The following is a 19962-nucleotide window of genomic DNA, read 5'->3' as shown; positions in this document are numbered from 1 at the left end:
GTCAGTGAGGGGAAAGGGGGGGATTCCCACGCCTGCCCAAAAGGGCGTTTAAAGGTACAGATTTTAAAGCTGCACACAGTGGGTCCCATGTGTAAAGGAACGCCTATAATGAGTCCACGGGGAAATATAACCCGAGTATTTTTCCACTTTTTAGCTCACTGTTTTGGTTTTGCCACGAAATTCAGTCTCACCACTTTACTTTCCACAAAACCTACTTAACCTCACCAGCACTAAACAGCAGATATAGTTAGCAAGCTAGCCGGTGAGCAGAGCAGACTATTTATTAGTTCTAACCCTAACCCAAGCTGAATATCTTCTGTTTCCAGCACTAAGATAAGGTTAGAGATGCTCGAATTTACCACGACAGTGATTTCTTTTCTTTCTTGGCCAATGAATAAATAAGCTTGTCTGATTATGGTTACATTTATCATTGAGCAGTGTACTCCCATGTTTTTGCTTTAAAATGTCTGACTTGTTACAATATTACAATATTTACACCTAGCATCCACAATATGTTCCAGTGGGTTTTTTGACTGCATTTTAATTTGAAATTTTGGCTGTGTTTTACTATGTACAGGCAAAAACATTATAAAAGAACTGATTTTCAGAAATGATGATGCTGGCGTCAGTATCCCTTCCCAGTTGGTATTGGTTTTGAGGACACCTCACCTGACACTCACTGGCTAATGATGTGATTGACAAGACATGTGCTAATGACTCTAGTAATGACTATAATTTAATGTTATACTCGGAGTCTGGGTACATGAAGTCTTCAGGACAGTGTTTTTCCACTAGTACCAACTCAGTTCGACTCGACTCGGTTTCAGATGTTTCCGACTAGAAATGAGTATCACTATCGTGTGTGGGGTCGTTATTCCAATGTGGCCGAACATCCTGTGACGTCATTTGTATGCGACACAAACACCACAACAATGGAGGACGTCAAGGCAATGGTATACCTGCTGGTTTTTGGTCAGACTCAGATACCACAGTGTTGCTCTTTGTGCAGCCTTTTTCCTCGCTGAAAGATTTCAAAAAAGGCAGTTTGGATTTTTGTGAAGAAGATGCTCTCATGACTCATCGAGTGAGTCACTGACTAGCCAATCTGTGGCAGGCACTCTGACCTCACATTTTCCAATTCCTTGGAACCCCGTACAAGGTACAAGGTACTACCACCTAATGGAAAACCCTTAAAACTGAGTCTAGTCAAGCTGAGCCAAGTAGGTATCAGCGAACGGCTAAGAGAGCCAGATAAGTCGCCCCCTGCTGGTCATTAAATAGAATGCATGTTTTTTATGCTGGTTAAAACTGTGCTGAGATGCTCATCTGGGTGAAAATATGCAATATTTGTGTGGATGTATTCTCAGTATCGCTCGATGTCTAAATAGGCAACTCACTGCAAAAATGCCCATTTTCGGTTTCCAGCATGCTATCCTGGCATCTTGCGACCAAATAATATTTAAATTTAGGTTAAAAGATGGGAATAAAGTCTCATGGCCCGGGGGGGTAAAATACAGTAAAAAATGTCAATGGATTTGTTTTAACACCTCCACAGCTGTAGATATCTGTTCCCAATCAGAACTTTTCTTGTAAGAGCACACCGGCTCTCCGGTACAGTAATGAACCGCAGTGAGAGTTTGCCTATGCTGTTTGGATGGGAGTGTGTGTGTTGTGTGTATATGCGTGTGTGGGCAGGCATGCCTGAGGTTGCTGAGCCTCAGCCTTCCCCTCAACATTAATAAGGACTTCCTTCCTACCAGACAGTCAAACACCTGATCATTTACCAAGGAGGACATGCCCACGCATCCCTCAGAGCTGGCAGTCTTCAGCCTCTAATAAGGATCACTCTGTGTTCTTAAGCTGCCCATCAATCAAACTGTTCACATGCTGGACATCCATACACAAATCATGTTTTCTCTCTCTCTCCACTCCACCCCTAATGTGTTAGAGTGTGTTTGCGTGTTAGGTTTAGACTTAGATATCATGGGTGGCGACTATATCCAGAGAGACAGAGCAAGAAATAATCCCACTCGTACACAGACCACTTCAAAACTCCAGTTGGCTTCTTGTAAAAGTGTTGAGCCAAAATACACTAGGTGAAATGTGCATTTTTATGATGTGCATAACCTCTTATTTCTCCTCCTTAAATATCAAGTTTTGAAATGTTTTTTCCTTAATTGAATTAGAGTGGCTAGTCACAACTGACTCAGAGGCGCAGATGCGGTCGAGAATCACTTGACTAGGCAGTTTGCTGAACAGAAGATTGTCCTGTTTGCAGAGTTAATGCTTTTAACTGCAATCAGAATTACTCTTAAAGTTGAAGTTGAATCTAATTTTCTTTTGACAGTTGTCATGTCTGATGTCTTACTACATTGCTGGCTGTTATGAATCTGGTTGTGTTATGTTAGAGTTTCAGGGTTCATATTCTGTCTCGATACCTCCAACAATGTTTCAGCAACAATGTTTGTGCTCGCAGGCTAAGAGGGGAATAAAATATCCTTAAACTTAAATGGAAACTGACTATTCATAGCTCTTTCATCCCAGGAGTTTATCACAATGCAATTCAGGATAACTTAGTTAATCAAATACAGATCAATCAACCGAAACTCATCTGGTCTTTTGTCCTGTATCCCTCAGAATCAACAGATGCTGAATTCAATTATTACTTTTTGTGTATCAGGCAAAAAGTCAAGATGTGATCATATTGTTGGGCATAAGATTTTGTTTTTAACTAAATACAGTGTTGAAAACTGAAACAAATGGACAAAACCAGCACTAAAGCAACAGAAAGCTTTCTACATGGGAAAGAAGTTTGGGAGATGATGTCATAAATGCTTTGACGTGGAATAAGATTTTGATGCCAAACCAAGTGCAAGAGATGCCGTTTGAGGTCGTTCTTACTGACACCTGCTGTAAATTGTTCTTTTAAAAAAAACAGAACTATCCCCCACATGAGTGAACAGTTTAGCCTGTGAAGGAGTTGATAGAAATTTGTAAATTAGATTTGATACGTTTATTGTCAGTAGCTCATGAAACAGAATCCAGCTACTTTTAAAGATGAAGTCATTAGGTACACCTGTTCAATTGCTTGTTAATGCAAATTTCTAAACAGCCAATCACATGGCAGCACCTCAAAGCAATAGATGTGTAGACATGATCGAGGACACCTGCTGAAGTTCAGATGTGAAGAAAGGTGATTTGACTGCATGCAACTGCTGATCTGCTGGGATTTTCCCATATGACATCTCTAGAGTTTAAACAGAAAAAGAGAAAATATCCAGTGAACGGCAGTTCCCCTTTGATGCCAGGGGGAAAAGAGGAAAATGGCTTGACTGCTTTGAGGTGGAAGGCAACACTAATTTTAAAAAGCATTGGTTACACCCAAGGTGTGCAGAAGCTCGTCTCTGAATGTACAACGCATCAAACCTTGTATAAGATCGGCTGTTGCAGCAGAAGACAACTGGTGGCAACCGGAGGCTGAGGCTACATTTCACTCAGGTTCAATTTCAGTCTCAGTTTCTGCTGCAACGGTCAGATGGTAGGATCATGATTTAGAGTAAACAGCATGACAGCATGAATCCATCTTGCTTTGTATCAGTGGTTCAGGCTGCTGCTGGTGGTGTAATGGACTGGGGTTTAGTTCCTCTGCGCACTTTGGGCTCCTTAGTACCAAATGAAAATCGCTTAAACACCACAACCTACCTGAGTGTTGTTTTGGACTATGTCCATCCCTTTATGACCTGATCTCTGAGAAATGTTTCCAGCACCTCGTTGACTCTGTGGCACAAAGAATTTGAGCAGTTCTGAACTTAGTACTAGCAAGATGTACCTAATAAAGTGTCCAGATTGCCATCCAGACTAAAAAGATTGAGTTATAATGCCCACACACACACGCGCGCGCGCGCACACACACTGGCCAACCCCACTCTGTAGCTGAAGTTGCAGTCAAATATTCCTCTTAACCTCATGTTTGATAGTTGCTCCTGAAACCACGAAATTCAGTGGCCCTATCAAAGACAAACAGCACAAATCTTTATTAAGCGCAATTTCCATAATGTAGTTTCTTTTTGAATATCCCTCTGTGTGGGTTTTCCACAAATTTAAGCCCTGCTTTTCTGCAGTGCGAAGGTTCTTAGCTCTGTTTGATTAGGGCAACACACAGGAGGTCCACTGCCACGGTGTTTTCTTTACCTGGGCCCATAACTCTTAAAAACACACAAACACTTGGGTTGTAAATGACCTGTTCATCACACAGTGACAGGAGAGGTGATTCTGGACTCTTGGTGGGCCAGGTGTGCAGATCAGGACAGCTGTGGCATGCCAAGACCTGTTGGCATGGCGACGCGGGACCGTGGAAAGTTCTGGAATCTGTCGCTGCTGGCAGAGCTGAGCTTCTGAGCAGGACTGGTGTTGGCTTTGCCTCCAGCTGTTTCTTTACAGACATGCTGAACGCCAGCTAGAGCCGGAGGCCAAGATCAGCCCAGAGAGTCTGGCCACACACAGCCCACTTATACACACGCATACAGGCACCCACAGTCATACTACAAGCCCACACAAACAAACACACACGCATTTGCTGCAAGCTGCCAGTCTTTGCCAGAACAACAAAATGCAACAGATCTGTTAAAGCTCCCACAAGCTTGCTGTTACTGTTTATTTTATATTTCAAATCTAGCTTTTTTTGCGTGGTATTTGACTCCTTTCTTTTAATCGCTTTCCCTCCAACCATCTATTTTCTTTTTTGTCGCTTTGCCAGCTTCGGTTCATCCTGTCTCTCCGAAGAAACCAAACCTATTTATTCTCAGTTATTTATAGATGCTTCTTTGCTTTTTAACTTTTCTCACTTTCTAATATTTCTTGTAAGTTTTTCCATATTTTCTGTCTTATACTGGTGAAACATGACCCAGGTTTCCAATAATGACGTTGGGGTATGTACAGATGATAACTGTACACTTAAAAAAAAAAAAATTAGGCTTTAGACTGCTCGAAAGACTCAATTTCAGAGATTTTTTTTTCCTTCTTTAAGATCTGTGTGATGTCAGTGAGAGCTACATTCCAAATATGGTCACCTCTTTAGCAGCCAATCAGAAGACAGTTAACTTTAAGGACCTAAAGGCAAGGTGGAACCAATGCAGTCTGCATAAATACCCAAAACAGCCACATCGATCGTGTTATTGGAGTTTAAATCACTTAGATCACTTTGAACTCTCAGTGGCACCTCAGTATTTGTTTGCATTGGGGAACTGAAAGAGCACCGGGGCGCAGAAAATAACTACTGATTTCTTGCAGCCAAAAAATGCCAAGATATGATTTCATGCTCTTAAACGAGAAGTGTGAATACAGCTAATTTCACACTGTCAATGAACCGAGGTGCACAAATGCTAATTATAAGATAAATAAGGATTATTTTCAATTGTTTTTAACTGTTACCAAGGAAATATATGACTTGTGAGATTAAAAATCTCTGTTGCAGCAGTGTCCTGGCCAAGATAGACAGCATTTCAATTAGCAGTGGTCACACTAACTAAAAATACACATGTATACGCATGTACACTGCAAAGCTAAGGAGAGTGAAAATATCAGAAAATGTAATTGTCCCAATCTTCTCAGGCAAAACAGGTGCAGTAATGTTGAGGCTGAAGGAAGTGTCTCCAGGTAATTTAAAATAACTTTAAATTGACTGTGAATCCAAGAATAAAAATATGGGGCTGGAAATGAGCATAATAGTCTCTTTAAAATATTTATTCAATTTATTATATTGAACTTTTGCAACTGTGAAGCACTTTGACTTTCTTTTGAGCTTATCTTGTATACGATGCCACGTAGTACTTCAATCACCCTCTGTTTTTACATGTGCTGTATGAGTAAACTGATTTGGGTAACTTTACAAAACAAACAGCAACTCATTAATGACTTAAAGTCATACTTTTAACGTGATTCCAGTCAGATTTGCAACATTAAACTTTGCTAAATATACATGTTACTTTTATTCCATATACCAGATAAACACAGCTATATCTTTCCATGCCCTACTAATCATAATGTGACAGTGTATTACACAGTGCTGTAATGTTCCCACTGTTGCTACCCACTATCACTGGTGCTTGAAACCTTTGATTGAAGTGCCTTTGAAGGTGGTGTCAATGAATAATTGCTATGTTGAAATGGCTCCACCACAGAAAAATAAACTTACCATCTTTTGTTTTCTTTGTGTGGTCGATGGTAATTCATTGAGTAAAGAGGAATGGGAGGGAATTCTTTTGAGGCTCTTGTTTGCTAATTCATTACCTTCTCAAGACTGGGAAAAAGTGGCTGCGGAAATTAAAATTTATTGAAAACTATTTCAGTGGTAAAGTTGGCTGTGTTTCTTGGAGAACGTTTTGGTCATTGAGGAGCTGACCTGCTTTTGTGGCTGCGCTCAGAGGAGGAATGTGTAGGTTTTGCGGCTGGTGGAAACCTACAGTAAGAGGAACTGGTAGCATAGGCAACATATGGACTGATCAGCAGTCTTTCATGTTTAAAATGAAAACACAGGGATTCTTGTTCCTGTAGGTAAGTGGGCAATATTTTACCAGCAGAGTAGTACATTAAGTGCTAAAGTGAATTTGTCATAAGTATCATTATGCATTATTTACTTTTACTGTCTGAACTTCAGAGTCACAGGCTTCTTCAACCTAGAGATATGCTTTACTGAACAACAAAAGAAAAAACTTTTCTTTTTCTTTAGTAGCAAAGGTATAATATACACTATATGAACAAATATACCGGGCCACCAAAATATTAGAGCTACAGAAGCTGCTTGGGCATGGAAGCCCATACAGCTGATGTTAATGCCAGAGGAGGTTTATTGAGTTTTTTTCTTCATTTCTTAACATTTGTGAAAGAATGGGTCATTCTAAAGAGCTCATTGAATTAGAGCATCGTACTGTAACAGGTTACCGTCATTGCTTATAGTGTATATAGTGTCACGTCCTTTATGCTATCTGAAATTTCAAATCTGCTTCCTTTGCTGGCTTTTAGAGCAGGGATAGCTCAGTAGGTAGAGTGGTCACCATGCTCGCAAGATCGGGGGTTCGAATCCACTGACTACCTGCCATGAGGTACCCCTGAGCAACCTACACTCTGCTTCCCGGGCGCTGGATTGGTGGCTGCCCACTGCTTCACTAAGTGAATGGGTTAAATGCAGAGAAGTAATTTCCCTACAAGGATCAATAAAGTACACATATCATTATTATTTAAGTTCAACTGAAACCAACATTGAAAACAGTTAATATAAAACACTTTAGAACGTGTCTGAAATTACTGACAAAGTCAAATTCAGCAGTTTAAACACAGTTTAAAACGGTTTTTGCACACCAACAGGTTTAAAATTGTTGGATGATGGTAGACTATAATGCAGATTTTATAGTCCAAAAACTTTGTATTTAACACGGTAAAATCTAAAAGATATGATTAGGTAAGTTTGGTATGGGCAGAAATCTGTGCCATCAGAAACTGAATTTGAATAAGTTCAATTTGAATTTGAATTGCTCAGATTGAATCTGAATTGTAACTTGAATAAATGCTTTTGAAAACTGAATTTGAATTAGTCTAATTTGAAATTGAATTTATGGTTTGAAAATGATCATCACTAATTGAAATTGAATTTTATATTTTGAAAATGAATTGATTCTGCATTTTATCCTTTAAAAATTCAGCTCTCGAATAATTTCAGTTTCACTTCTCACCATTCAGTTTCAGTTCTACAATTCAATTTCAGTTCCAAAATTCAGTTTTTTGGAACTTACATCCGGTTCCGGTTCAAGCGCAGATTAATAGAACTACGTTTTACTAGCGGACCGAAAGTGTTACTGACGGGAATCTACAGCGTCTTGAGCTGAATTAAGACTTCAGAAGTCATTCGTCATGTCGAATGACCAGCGGATAAACTCTCAGGTTGGTAATAAATGTATTACATGTATAAGAACAAGCGTCATGTTAACAAATGATAGCCGTAAGGTAACTTTTATGCTTATTGTAGCTGTTAGCTAAAAGCGCTAATTTAGCGTAGTTTGCCCTGAATTCAGATTTGACAACAAATATGATCGACTGTTTCTAGTAGAATTCCAGAGTTGTCATCTTGGACCCTCTCAGAGTACCCCTCTGTATGCTTGCAGAGACCCCTACAGTAGGGAAACATGCAAAACGGTGTCCAAACCTTTGTGTTTTAGCTTTATTTATGTCTTATGCTGGGCAGACACTGTGCGATTTTTTCAGTCGCGCGATTCAGCTTCTGCTCAAACTGTACGATTGACTCGCAGGGGTTAGAAGTTCGTAGGTCACGATGCAGGGTCTCACACTATACGGCCCGATGCTCTGATGCGACCCGAGTGCTCACACTGTGCGTCCATAAAATGAAGGTTATAAGAGAAATTCTGTTGCTCGCTCTCTCTCTCTGTCTTTCACTCACACAGACACACCACCACCATCAACTTTGCTAAATTGCTAATGAAAAACATTGATCAGGCAGCTGTGATTGAGCAGCAATGTAAATCCAACTATTTTCACGGTTGTTGTGGTCGTGATAATTTTGTGAGGCCACGTCGAAAAGGTTCGGGTGAGCTTGCCATAGTTCTACAAGTTGTGCCTCCATCGCTTGTGTGTCCAGATCACACGCTGCACTGCCGTGCTGCGCCGTCTTTTTCGCTGACATTTGTGTTTGCGCGTGCGCAGTGTGAGAAGCTGCGGCGACACCCTCACGACCAAGCGATTGATGATCGGGAGCTGGTCGTGAGGTGTTAATCGCTTCTCGTTACCCCACGTATACTACACGACGCACGATGAAGGCCAAAATCGGGCCGATCGCCAAAACGGTCGCACGACTCAAAAATCGGCTCAAAATGGGCCAAAAATCGCACAGTGTAAGCCCAGCATAACACAGCATCCCAACTCTTTAGCTAACTTAATAACTTTAGCTAAAGTGAATAGTTAGTCTAATTCATTAGTGCAGCATTACTGGATCACCTCTGTTTGAAGTGATATAATATGATATACAACTATCACTGAAACAGCAAACTTTGTAAATAAGCAAACAACACTTCTCATTCTCTAAACGTTTGGCCACAGCTGTAGATTACACTATCAGTGCTTGTTCACTCTTGACAATAATAACATTTCTAAATTTACTTTGTGCATTTACAGGTAAACAATATCTAATATTTTATTTAAATGACTGCTTTGTCTTTGAAAAGGGTGAAGAGCCTGAGGCCGGTGACAGTCCAGTTCTACTCTAAGTACATCCTTACAGTGGCTCACAGGACTGGGCCACATTCCTGTCCTGCCAGAAGAGAAGAGAAACTTCAGAGTCTTCATGCAGTTCAACCACACCTGTCATATTCCGTATGACAGGGGTCTCAAACTCCAGTCCTCAAAGGTCAAAGTGTCATGCAACTTTTCCATGCCCTCGAGGACTGGAGTTTGAGACCCCTGCCGTATGGTGTTCATGCTGTTTTCTACCCCACAGTTACAGCATGTCTGACTGCCTGTTCAGCATATGCAAAAATATATGATGAGTTTAAGCATGTGATGACTAAGGCCTTCCATTATGGTGTTTGTCATCACATGTCACAGACATCTGGATGATCATTTGGAATAAATAAAATACTAAAAACGTGTTACTTCATCTTTTATCTTTATTATTATTGTTCTTATTTTACACTTTTCATTGTTAGGCATTAGGTTTATTTGTAGTAGTCCTTTCCAACGTCTTTCCCTCTTCCATGTTACTGTGTCAGCATCTATTTGGGTTTGGAAGTGGAACAGAAAGTAAAGAAATCCAAAGTGCCATTAAAACCAGGAGAGGTTCTTATATTTCAGAAGAAGGGATTAATTCAAAAGAAATGACCTCAACGCCATATTTTATTTAGGAACCCTGGAGAGCACTTTGCAAAATAACACATTCTTATAATTTCACCCTCGGATGAGCCAAGCTACGACTGTCAGGGAAGGTGATGTAGGTACAGAGAATATGAGAGTGGTTAAGTTAATGTCTCTTGTCTAGATGAAGGCACAAGAGGGATCAATGGCAAGGCGTAGAGATTCAGTATCTTCAGTCTTCAGTGGACACTCCATTTCTGGCACAAAACACCTGTAAAAGATGGTCGATTTAGGAGGTGACCCGACAACTTCAGCCTGTCAAACATATTAATGGAGCAGTATGCTTTAAAAAAAAAAAAATTAATTAAGCATTCACTCAGTACCCTAAGAATTATTATGGTAGTTAAACACAGTGATAGTTGTATATCATATTATATCACTTCAAACAGAGATGATCCAGTAATGCTGCACTAATGAATTAGACTAACTATTCACTTTAGCTAAAGTTATTAAGTTAGCTACAGAGTTGGGATGCTGTGTAAGACATAAATAAAGCTAAAATACAAAGGTTTGGACACCGTTTTGCATGTTTCCCTACTGTAGGGGTCTCTGCAAGCATACAGAGGGGGTACTCTGAGAGGGTACAAGATGACAACTTTGGAATTCTACTAGAAACAGTCGATCATATTTGTTGTCAAAGCTGAATCCAGGGCAAACTACGCTAAATTAGCGTTTTTAGCTAACAGCTACAATAAGCATAAAAGTTACCTTACGGCTATCATTTGTTAACATGAAGCTTGTTCTCATACATGTAATACATTTATTACCAACCTGAGAGTTTATCCGCTGGTCATTCGACATGACGAATCAATTCATTTTCAAAATATAAAATTCAATTTCAATTTAGTGATGATCATTTTCAAACCATAAATTCAATTTCAAATTAGACTAATTGAAATTCAGTTTTCAAAAGCATTTATTCAAGTTACAATTCAGATTCAATCTGAGCAATTCAAATTCAAATTTAACTTATTCAAATTCAGTTTCTGATGGCACAGATTTCTGCCCATAGTTTGGCTACCAAACCTAGTAAAACTAATTCTTAATCCTTTTCAGAGGAATATTTTTTCTTGGCATCTAGAAAATTATGTCACAGTTCTTTGCACTGCCTATAAAGTTTTGTCTGGCTCTATTTTTTCCACTTATGGAAACAGTTGCCAATTTTCAGAGGTCTGGTCTAGGTGACCTATTTGGATGGTAGAAGACATTGGTAGGAGGGAGGGAAGTATAAGCTTTTGTGACTATGAAGGTTTTTGGCAAAACTCAGGATATTGAGATTGATTTTACTGTCTTGACCCCTAATTCCAAGAATAACTATTCCCAACATATTAACAAAGGGAAGGGCTGCTTTTACAGCAGTGAGCTCACTTTTTTCGTTCAGAAAGCTGTTTTACTGCTTCTGTCTTTTGCAATTAAGTTGGGTAAAACAATCAGTTAAAGTCTTGCCATTCACTCATTTGATAGTCTGCTGGGAACCAGTATAACCAGACTGACTGAAAGACTTCCTGTCTTCTGTCCCCCTCTTACCAGGCGCAGAGTTGGTGGATATGGTTAGCAGCAGTCATAACAAGCATTTTTCAAAATGAGCTTAGTCTGATGACAAGCTCAGACAAATTGAATGCCTGACAGTGTTTTCCAGCCCAAGCCTCTGATGACGCTGCTCAACAAGGGCCTTCTCTCCAACGCTGTTGAGGGAGGAAACAGAAAAACATGTTCTTGTAAATGGAGCAGACATCATCTAGGAAGGGAATGTTTTTAGCGTCTTACACCCAGCTGGACATGCAGTTTCCTCAAGCTGCTGCAGGGATTTTTATTGAATTTGCCCCAAATCATTATGTTGTCACTTCAATTTCAGTCTCACATATGGCATTATACTTACAGTATATCTTAATGTGTGTGGTTAAAACATTTATTACCTAGCCAGAGCGTGTCCATCAACTCGCAATGTTTCACCAATAAACCAATTTCCATTTATTGTCTGCTGCTGAAGCACATCCACTCTGTCCATATCCATAGTGACTGCCGGCAGTCGGCCAACCCACCCATCTGGTCTCACTTTGACACCCAAGGCTACCATCTTGTAAGACTGAAAAAAGTAAGAGCTATAGAAAGGTGACAACAGTTTTCCTTCCTAGTTTACCTCCCTGCACCACACTGAGCCTGACAAGCTGCTGAAAAATAGGACCAGGTCACATTTCACCCTCAAAAGAATGTGCAACGGCTGTGAGTAACCCTGTGGTGTGGTCTGGCTTGGCATGTTTGGTCTGGCTCCTCATAATATCATGTAGTGTGCCACTGAGGACCAAGGGCATGAACACCAAAGAGAAGTGTTGAGGGCGTTCCTACTTTGGTCCAAAATCGATGCCAGAACCTAATAGTAGCACTGTAATCAGTCTCCCCCCCTAATATTAGCACCATAGCTTTTTTCTCCAGGGTGGCGGTTGGTGTGTTTGGCTCAGTGTGTCCTCTTTGACCTTAGATTCAGTCCTGCGGCTGTGTAAAGCACCTCTTGGCATCATCGGCAAGCAGCACATTAATAAAGCACAGTATTAGCCTTGTGTATGATGATTTTACCTGAATGTAACATAGAAGATAATGATACCAGTGATTTAAAAAACATTCTCCGTTTTGACATTAATCCTGCATAACAGAACAGATTACACAGCCGATCCATAACGCTACTCGGCATGTCAGTTATATTAACTTCTTGAGCTATTGTGGCCATATGTTTTTGTCATCGAACACTCCCAAGAACTGATTTCCCTTTTATCAGAACCAGAAGTGCCTTACAATGGTGGGCTAAAGCAGAGACTGCAAAAAGGTTCAGTTACATAAGGAAATAAATTGTGTGTCCCAAAAGGACTGGATATTACCTTAAAGATAACTTGGTCAATTTACTTTAAATCATAGCTGATATTCAATATCACCCCCGCTGGCGGCTCTTACACTGCAGGGTGGCTTTCTAGTGATGCACCTGTGCTGAATTTGCAGGAAAACTCATATCCTTGTCTGAACGAGAAGAGCACGTCACTTTTGACTAGAAGCCGATCTCTGCTCAATCAAACCACCCAGTAGGCACTCTCACTCTAAATTAAAATTAAAATTGATATCCCCAGCAAGGCCAATATTTTTTGTTCTGCCACTAAATGTCGGCGATTTATCATTCAAACATCCTAGGGTTTTGTGTAGGTACTTTTGGACCTCAGGTACAGTGGGTTTGATGCTCAGCCAGAGACAATATCAGATCCATGCCAAGAGTCCAAGCTGTGAACGCTTGTCTGAGAGTTACCGTAAATCCTTCTGCTCGCACCACTAAGAAGCTCAGAAAGCCACAACCCTGCTATTTGCCACCCCTGTGGTCCTTACAGGTAGCCGCTGAGACTCCCTAAATAATGATCGCCATGTATAGGAGAGCAATGCAAGAACAGAGCTCAATGGATAAAGGCTTACCTGTTGCCCCTCATTTTCCTCAGCGGATAAGGACCGGGACTGTCAGTTTTTCTCTGTGTTGATTAATCTGGAGCTTTATTGGATATGATTCTGATGATTAATGGCATATTATCCTGCCCCTCTGATAAAAAACATTCAGCTTTAAGATATTTCCTGATTGAACCTGATATTCCTGGCTGTTATTCCTGAAAACACTAAACTTTTGAATGTAAAAATGTAATCAGCTCACTGTATTTATTGTAGAATTACAATGTTTAGGATTTTGCTGGGACTGTATTCAACCTTTTACCATTAATACTATGTAAACTCAGGAAGCATTTGAATTTGAACATATATACGTGCATGATTTCGCTTTGATAAATAAAAAGTAAATGTTTTTCTGAGTTGATTGATAGTGGCCGCATGGTTCATTAACGTGGACCCGTGTTCATTAATTTTAATGACCCTGCACATAAAAAGTGATAACTAGGGCAATGTCAATAAACATGATAATGTTCTTAATTTAGACGTTGGCAGATGGAAACTCTTTGATCAAAGCTGTCCAGAGAGGTCAAGCCCAACACTGCCTCCACCAGGAGTTCCCAGCAGGCTCCTGGAGTCACACATCAAGGTCTGTCGCTGGCCCTCGACCCCAAGGCCAAGTTTGAGTGAGCCAGAGGGAGACAACACACCATAGCTATGTGTAACTACACAGTGAGTCCTTTTGCTCGTTGCCATGCTGTAGCTGACCGCAGGATTGCAGTGTTTACTTAAGAGCCGGTGCATAAGAGAAAGGCGGACCACCGGCAGTAGCCACCCGCCGGGCTCTGGGCAGGACCTGGGGTTCATCTTTGTTGAAAATGGCTGTAGAACCTGTCACCTCCCACCGGACTGGCCTATATTTAGCAACAAACTGAAAAACCTCTTCATTCTTAAAAAGCTGTTTAGGTTTCCATTGAGAAGAGGCTTCAGAGGTGAGTGATGCTGCACTCCTGTGGTCTGAGGGATGCTTCTCTTTGGCATGGTGGACATATTTTGCTTACAGTCATAATCTAACTTCAAAGCACAGCCTAATACGATGTGGTCTAATAAAAACATGGAAAAACACATTTTGAGACAGTTATGGCATACAGCTCCACAGCTGAACAGAAAGAAGGCGATAAGAGCAGGCTGTGGAAAATACCTCGAACACATGTGAACACTTTTGCCAGTGCAATTATTTTCTTTACTTGGAAGTAAATTGAAATTTTTTTTAATCATTTCACTCTCTCACCAATACAAAATGTGACTACCAAGTCTGTAAGCTGTGCGCTTCTAATGTGCTGACCAACATACGGCGTAATTGCATGTGAAACGCTCGGCTCATTCCAGACTCACGAGGTGATATCGGATGAAAACGTTAAAAAAAAAATTGCACCTGATCACTGAGGACAAAACAAATATTACATCTTCCCTTTTCAAACTTCCACTAGCAGTTTTGATGAATGGTTGCTGTAGAAAACAACAATAACAATATATATATAAATAAATGTTATGTGTGTATTTGTGCCTAACTATCATTTCTTCTTCTCCATTCTGTAACAAACATGTTTTAAAAGCTAAATTTCTTATACATTTGAATGAGAATTGAGTTTTAGGTTCATTTGCTGAGAAAAAAAAAAGAAAAGATTGCATGTTTTCTGTCCTAATGAAGATGTTTTATTAATGACGATTTGCTGACTCTTGACTTTTTCTGTTTGCACGCCGCTCTCACTTCTCAACGTCTCATTGAGCTCGAGAGGAAAGCAAATCCAAGACAGGACATGCGTATTACATGTTTTCATTTGCCCTCGTATATGCCTGAATGGTGAAACAATCCCTCTTTTCATGCCCATGGTTTCATTCAGTGGGTGGCAAGAGCACCTCTATGATTGGGGATGAGAGAGCTGGGTGATTTTTTCCAAGGTGAGCACCTCACGGGAGATGACTGTTCGCTGCCATTAGTTTAAGTGCAGGAGTGTCAGTTAACCCGACACTGGCACCAGGAATACTTAATACCAGATGGAGGGAGCTGTCCTTGAAGTCTTAACAAGCAGGCGTGCAGAAACAAGCCTTTATTCAGTATGAGAGGACGTAGAAAAAACTGATAACTTAGCAAGGTTACCACAAAGTGTACGTTAAATCCCACATAGGAAAGGGAGGGATAAAGGAGATTGAAGGGGGTGGGGAGGGGCAGAAGTCCAAAGTGGATAAAAACACAGTTTAGATGTTGCTGACTATAATTTTTTATTGCGTTCAAAATACACAGGAATATAAAACAAAGCAGTGGTTGTCACGCTAAAGGGTCCAGCTGGTTAAGAGGTGTCAAATTATTGTACCTCAGCTGGATACATCGGTGTTGGACGCCAGGGGGTGAGAAAAGAGCCAAACCCAGCAGACTTTGGCACATTTGTCCTTTACCGCTGGCACGGACAAGCCATGCTGTGAGGCTTCGGAGCATCGATAGGCTTGCGGTGTTTTACTACCCAAAACTATGAGCTGCTACATAATCTGAACCATCAAGACTACCTCCTGGAAGAACAGCAAACACGAAGACAAGTGCCTTTTTCACATGATTCACCTCGGGTCTACTGACCAAATAGTTCTGGTGTAGGATGAGCTGAAGAGCAGCTCATTCAGGTAATGAGGCCTGAATGTTTTTACATTTCCAAAATTGAATAAGATAAGAACGTATCAGCAAGTACCAGATTTGTCTTGGCTGCAGCAGATACAGAGCTGAGATCTATTACTTAAAATAACTTGACACCAGAAACTCCCAAAACTGGCGAGGAAATTGCAAGAAGCCACGTCGGTCTATGGAAGCACCTCACATGAAGATCCCCAAAGAGGTCTCTGTTTGTCAGCTCTGATAAAATCCATTCCCTTTTCTTTATTCTCTTTTTTTTTTTTTTGGTACTTAATTGAAAATTGAGCTTCAGTTCTGCCAATGATTGCAATAAAATGATGAATGCACTGCATTGTTGGCGAGCTCACAGATCTGGCACTTGGCAACTGTGAGTCCTGCTGAGTCTCTGTTGATTGTCTACTTCTCATTCATTAGGGCCACTTAATGGGCCCTTCTAGCTTGACTGTGGAGACCTGTGAGCTCAGAGCCCAGGTTTCTGCGAAAGAGAGGAAACAGTCGCAGGGCATTGGGGTGTCACTACCGACACATCACAGGAGCCTTTCGAGAAGTCTTTGGCTCTTCCCATGCTGGTCTGGTACCTGTGTTCGGCCATGTAGACAGAAAAACTAAGCAGAGGCAGGTCTGTGTAGAACTTTTGCCAAGTTAAGCACGGAAATATTTCTTTCCTGTTAACTTGAGGCTCTGGCAGTCACTTGTGTGAGGTTGCCCTTTCTTTTTATTCAAGGGCCACTAGCCACTGTCTTCAGCCATGTTAGGCATGTAAAACAAAAAAGCTTACCCAACATCACCACCAGTCCATTCAGGGTTAGGGTGGGATTGGTGGTCACTTACTATCCATCCATTTTTGTAGAAGTTACACCTGTTTGGAACATAATTATGAAAAACAAAAAACCTATTTCAACATCATTTTAAGACTTGATTTCAAAAGCAAAATCTTCTAGTTTCTTAAAATTCACTCCACTCTAACCTTAGACAAGCTGCGAGTGACCTGGTAACTGGTAACCTGGTAACTGTCTCCAACGTGTTTTTTTTTTTTGTCTGACATTAACTTTTGTGACATTTGGTATCAAATAGCAGTGGATTCTTGCTGAGACTCTCAAAAGTGATTGCCCTCCTATAACTTGCATTAGTAATATATTTAGCCAACTGAGAGTAGCAGAGACAAACTGTGAAAACAGCACAGCAACTTTGATCTGGATAACTAGTTTGCAGACTGTTCAAACAGTTTCTCTTCACGACAGCAGATACAGAGAAACATTAGGATTTTGTAGGATTTTTTTTTCTGTCACTTCTGCAAATGTACACACACACTCCTTTGTTTGTTCCTGAAGTTATTATCTGAAGAAACATTAGTACTGCTAAAACAATAGTATCAAGGAAGTGCTGACTTTTAATCAAGGATAACAACGCTGACTGATACCCATCACCTGGAGAGAATCTAACATAACCTTAGTGATGGACTCCAGAAGGGATGTTACTCATTTTACATTGTGGTCCAGATGCAGCTTTCTTTGACAACAAGTTCAAGCCATTCCAGAAAAGTGAAACTCCACTTGCTGTCAGTGTAAAGAAGATTAATTACACATTGAATCCCTGAGATAATTAAGAAAAGAGGCACAATTTCAAAAGCACGTCTCAGTTTTTCTACATTACAGAGAAATGCTGTTGTGGTTAATGGAGGGAATCTGACATAGATGTGTAAAATTACAGACAAGTTTTTTGTTAATTGACAGGAAATGTTATTTTTAATTTCTATTGTAAGTAAATACAGGAGCTTTTCTATCATTTAAATGTTACTTAGTTCATTTAATGCCGTTTAAATGGTCATGGAGGACAACTTTATCAGTGCAATGCTGTGATTGCAGCCATTCCCCAACTCTCTGTGAATGGTACTCATGGCCTTTGATCAGTGGTTGTTGAGCAATGGTCATGAGAATTTGCATAATTATGATGAAGGAACTGACCTCCCAGCCCATTGTTCCTTCAGTGGTGCTAGTTTCAATCCTTATGCAAACGTACTGTTTATAAGGTTGGGGAAACCTGCAGTCAGCTGAGACTGAAGAAGTCACTTGGATGAGTGACGAAACGTTTCTCCCACTGAAAACGTCACGTCCAGATGAACAGAATCAACCTTCGGAAACCTTATCAGTAGGAAAAACTGTAAAACTATAAGTCAGAAGTCTACACGCCCTCCGGGATTGGAGTCTTCGGTGGGCCAATTCTGCCCCTCCGGGCCTTATGTTTGACACCTCTGAACTACTGAACTACAGGATTTGAGCAGATTGCTCAGTGATAAGAGGGATAGGGCGTTAAATGTGTTTTCTTTTCTTCTTTGATGCTTGTCTACTTGTATTTCATCTCATTTTTCAGTCAATCGGGCTTTTGCTGTGACTGCTCCGAAACTGTGGAATAAACTGCCTTTACACATCAGGACCTCTCCAACACTGGATACTTTTAAAACTCGTTTTAAGATCCATTTTTACTCCTTGGCTTTTAATTCTGTATGAGTCTGTCATTATTTTATTCTTATTATTTTCTTATCTTTTATTTTACTTTCCTTTTAAATTTTATCTGATTATTCTATTGCACAGTACTTTGGTCAACTGTTGTTGTTTTTTAAACCACTATATAAATAAAATTGATTTGATTTCAATAAAAATGGGGCATCAGGTGCACCAGAATTTTGTATCAATAAACTGAAAGAGAACAAGAAGGAAGACTTTGGTGTTTGGTTTGATTTCTTAGTACCTCTCTGAAACATTCATAAATTACTTTTGTAAAAAAATAACATTTTGAACCTTTGTATGTGCTTATTGACAATGAGCAAAACTGTGAAGTGAATTAAAGCTCTAAAGCAGTACAGTGTCACAAGCAACTGCTCCGACTGATAAGAGCTGAACCTTTATTTAGGCAAGTGGATGGCTTGTACTAAATTTTCCACCAGATGAGCTACATGAGTGCCTCGGTGGGGACTTAATAGAAAATCTTCAATGACTACTTGAAATTTCACACACAGTTATGTTTGCCTTAAGTTCAGCGAGGACATGAGCAAGTTTGTCTCTGCTCTCAATAGCCAAATAAAACGGGAAAAAGCCTAAATCATAATAGGAATGCAAATACACGGAGGAGTACGCCTGATACAAACAGGCAGGCCGCCAAATGGGCATCAGCAAGGGCCAGAAGGGCAGTCTCATTTTTCCTTCTGACAGAAATGTCTACAACTAAGTGTGTGTCCGTTAAGTAGAGTTTAGATTGTCAACAGATGAAAATATACTGTGTGAGCATTACTAGATGGCTGTTCCTAAGCCAGGACACACAAAACCCTGGTGAAATACACTGCTGCCCGCATCCTACCCTCCTTTTTGCACAGGAAACTGCCCAGGATTTGATCTTAATTAGTTTGGCAGCAAGTAATAACATCCTTGGAGGATTAGAGATTGTTGTGATAGATTAGTGCAGCAAAACTGACCGTTTTTAGCTTTTCGTGATACTGCAAAATGTTTCACATTATGTAAAAATTTGTGAATCTTGTTAGACGGGGGGGGGGGGGGAATGAATGCACGCCTGTTGCGTAAATTTAGACCATGCAGCAGTTCTACGCCCGGGAAGTGACAGGTCTGTTGTCATACAGTATGCTGAAGCTTTGTAAGACCGATTAATTTCACAAGTATGTGTTTTGTTGTGTCAGTGGAATTGGATCAGACATTGACTGGGTGGTAAAGGTTGACTTTTCCTAAGGTACTTCTGTGGTTGGCTCATTTTGGATGTAGAGATGCTTAAAATCCAAGATAAACTCAAGCGAGGAGCCTGCGTTCAACATTTTTCTAAATGATCAGAAATCCTCTTTTAGAACATGGATGTTGGCATTTAAGTTCATTTGAGAGGTGCCGTCTTTTCCAAACACAACACAACATTTAATATTTCAATTGCCAATTCAACTCTCTCTCTCGGGG

The sequence above is a fragment of the Mchenga conophoros genome, linkage group LG7, assembly GCF_057382185.1.
Source record: "Mchenga conophoros isolate Kocher_MC1m ecotype Shallow Benthic linkage group LG7, M_conophoros_male_GT1.1, whole genome shotgun sequence".
NCBI lineage: Eukaryota > Metazoa > Chordata > Actinopteri > Cichliformes > Cichlidae > Mchenga > Mchenga conophoros.
This window is presented reverse-complemented; position numbering follows the sequence as displayed.